Source organism: Arachis hypogaea, chromosome 3 (assembly GCF_003086295.3).
Source record: "Arachis hypogaea cultivar Tifrunner chromosome 3, arahy.Tifrunner.gnm2.J5K5, whole genome shotgun sequence".
Taxonomy (NCBI): domain Eukaryota; kingdom Viridiplantae; phylum Streptophyta; class Magnoliopsida; order Fabales; family Fabaceae; genus Arachis; species Arachis hypogaea.
In genome coordinates, this window is record NC_092038.1 from 36,054,964 (window position 1) to 36,058,784 (window position 3,821).

General features: G+C 33.0%; 1 non-coding gene across 1 annotated transcript; it reads right to left on the bottom strand.

Annotated features, from left to right (window-relative positions):
- Positions 1-3,455: 3,455 nt before the first annotated feature.
- LOC112792923 (small nucleolar RNA R71) lies at positions 3,456-3,559 on the bottom strand. The gene has a single exon (XR_003197641.1). It is a non-coding gene; the product is annotated as a small nucleolar RNA R71 (small nucleolar RNA).
- Between the last annotated feature and the right edge of the window lie 262 nt (positions 3,560-3,821).

The window sequence follows — 3,821 nt, forward strand, 5'->3', positions numbered from 1 at the left end:
GGCGTTAAATGCTAGAAACAAGTTGCAAGCTAGCGTTTAACTCCAAGGAAGACCTCTACACATGAAAGCTTCAATGCTCAGCCCAAGCACACACCAAGTGGGACCGGAAGTGGATTTCTACATTATTTACTTATTTCTGTAAACCTTAGTAACTAGTTTAGTATAAATAGAAATTTTACTATTGTACCAGGGATCTTTTGATCATCTTTGATCTTGGGGTCAGGTATTTTTCCCTATTTTTGAATTCATATGCCATTTAGGGAGGCTAGCCATTCGGCCATGCTTGGACCTTCATCACTTATGTATTTTCAATGGTGGAGTTTCTACACACCATAGATTAAGGTGTGGAGCTTTGCTGTTCCTCGAGTATTAATACAAAGTACTACTGTTTTCTATTCAATTCATGCTTATTCTTATTCTAAGATATTCATTCACACACAAGAATATGATGAATGTGATGATTATGTGACACTCATCACCATTCTCACTCATGAACGCGTGATTGACAACTACTTCCATTCTACATGAAAACAAGCTTGAATGTATATCTCTTGGGTTTCTAATCAACGATTCACATTGACTCCCCTCTAACAATGGGGCATCTAAATCTGAGATTAGAATCTTCGTGGTATAAGCTAGAATCAATTGGCAGCATTTTTGAGATCCGGAAAGTCTAAACCTTGTCTGTGGTATTTCGAGTAGGATCTGGGATGGGATGACTGTGATGAGCTTCAAACTTGCGACTGTAGGGCATGGTGACAGACACAAAAGGGTAGTAAATCCTATTCCTACACGATCGAGAACCAACAGCTGATTAGCCATACGATATCTGTAGATGGTATTTTTCATCCGAGACGAGAAATCCGACAGTTGATTAGCCGTACAGAAACCGTAGAGGACCATTTTCACTGAGAGGACAGGAAGTAGCCATTGACAACGGTGATACCCAACATACAGCTTGCCATAGAAAGGAGTATGAAGGATTGGATGAAGGCAGTAGGAAAGCAGAGATTCAGAAGGAACAACGCGCATACGCTTCTCTGAAATTTCCACCAATGAATTACATAAATATCTTTATCTTTATTATATGTTTATTTAAATTTTAATTATCAAAACTCCATAACCATTTGAATCCGCCTGACTGATACTTACAAGATGAACATAGCTTGCTTCAAGCCGACAATCTTCGTGGGATCGACCCTTACTCACGTAAGGTTTATTACTTGGACGACCCAGTGCACTTGCTGGTTAGTTGTGCGAAGTTGTGAAAAAGAGTTGAGATTACAATTGTGCGTACCAAGTTGTTGGCGCCATTGAAATCACAATTTTGTGCACCAAGTTTTTGGCGCCGTTGCCGGGGATTGTTCGAGTTTGGACAACTGACGGTTCATCTTGTTGCTCAGATTAGGTAATTTTCTTCTTGTTTTAACCATTATTTTATTTTCAAAAAGTTTTCAAAAATCTTTCAAAAATTTTTCTTCTTTTTCATTTTTCCAAAATGATTTTCGAAAAAAAAAATCCAAAAAAAATTAATAAAATCATAAAAACAAAAAATTTTGTGTTTCTTGTTTGAGTCTAGTGTCAAATTTTAAGTTTGGTATCAATTGCATGCTTTTATTTTCCTAAAATTTTCGAAAAATTCATGCATGGTGTTCTTCATGATCTTCAAGTTGTTCTTGATAAGTCTCCTTGTTTGATCTTCATATTTTCTTGTTTTGTGTCTTTTGTTATTTTTCATATGCATTTTTTCATTTATAGTATCTAAACATGAAAAATCTCTAAGTTTGGTGTCTTGCATGTTTTTCTTTTCTTGAAAATTTTTCAAAAATAAGTTCTTGATGTTCATCATGATCTTCAAAGTGTTCTTGGTGTTCATCTTGACATTCATAGTGTTCTTGCATGCATCATTGGTTTTGATCCAAAATTTTCATGTTTTGAGTCATTTTAGTTGTTTTTCTCTCTCCCCATTAAAATTCAAAAATAAAAAAATATATTTTCCTTATTTAAATAAGTTGTTTCTTGTTAGTCAAGTCAAGATTTCAATTTCAAAAATTTATCTTTTCAAAATCTTTTTCAAAAATCAAATCTTTTTCATTTTTCTTTTATATATTTTCAAAAATTTTTTAAAATTGATTTTCAAAATCTTTTTCTTATCTTTATAATTTTCGAAATTAACACTAACAATTAATGTTTTGATTCAAAAATTTCAAGTTTGTTACTTTATTGTTAAGAAAGATTTAAACTTTAAATTTTAGAATCATATCTTTTGATTTCTTGTTAGTCAAGTCATTAACTTTAATTTTCAAAATCAAACCTTTCTAAACTTCTTTTTCAAATCTTTTTCAAAATAAATTTCAATCATATCTTTTCAATCATATCTTTTCAAACATATCTCTTTCAAATCATATCTTTTTCAAAATCAATTTCAAAATCTTTTCTAACTTCTTATCTTTTCAAAATTGATTTTCAAATCTTTTTCAACTAACTAATTGACTTTTTGTTTGTTTTACTATTTCTTATCTTTTTCAAAACTCCTAACTACTTTTCTCTCTCTAATTTTCAAAAACCGCCTTCCTCTTTTTCAAAAATTTTTTTTATTTAACTAATTGTTTTAACTTTTAATTTTTTTCCTTTTCTTAATTTTCGAATACTAACTAACTTTTAAAACAAAAATAAAATTATTTTTCTTCTCTTTTAGTTAATATTCGAATTCCCTCTCTCTCTCATCTCTTTTTATTTATTTTATTTATTTACTAACACTTCTCTTCATCTTAAAATTCAAACCTTCTCTTCCTCTCTGTGTTCGAATTTTTCTCTTCTCTTTCTTCTATTCGTCTCTTCTCCTACTCACATAAAGGAATATCTATACTGTGACATAGAGAATTCCTCTTCTTTTCTATTCTCTTCTTTTTCATATGAGCAGGACCAAGGATAAAGACATTCTTATTGAAGCTGATCCTGAACCTTAAAGGACTCTAAAGAGGAAGCTAAGAGAAGCTAAAACACAAAACTTTGAAGAGGACTTTACTGAAATTTTTGAAAAAGAAGTAGAGATGGCCAAACCCAATAACAATGGTGGAGGTGCAAAGAAGATGCTTGGTGACTTTACTATACTAAATTCCAACTTCCATGGAAGAAGCATCTCAATCCCTGCCATCGAAGTAAATAATTTTGAGCTAAAGCCTCAATTAGTTTCTTTGATACAACAGAATTGCAAGTTTCATGGACTTCCATTAGAAGATCCTTTTTAGTTCTTAACTGAATTCTTGCAGATCTGTGATACTGTTAAGACCAATGGGGTTGATCTCGAGGTCTACAGGCTTATGCTTTTCCCTTTTGCTGTAAGAGACAGAGCTAGAATATGGTTGGACTCTCAACCTAAAGATAGCCTGAACTCTTGGGATAAGCTGGTCACAGCTTTCTTAGCCAAATTTGTTCCTCCTCAAAAGCTGAGCAAGCTTAGAGTGGATGTTCAAACCTTCAGACAGAAAGAAGATGAATCCCTCTATGAAGCTTGGGAGAGATACAAGCAACTAACCAAAAAGTGTCCTTCTGACATGCTCTCAGAATGGACCATCCTGGATATATTCTATGATGGTCTGTCTGAATTGTCTAAGATGTCATTGGACCATTCTACAGGTGGATCTATTCACCTAAAGAAAACACCTGCAGAAGCTTAGGAACTCATTGAAATGGTTGCAAATAACCAGTTCATGTACATCTCTGAAAGGAATCCTGTGAGTAATAAGACGTCTCAGAGGAAGGGAGTTCTTGAAATTGATGCTCTGAATGCTATATTGGCTCAGAACAAAATATTGACT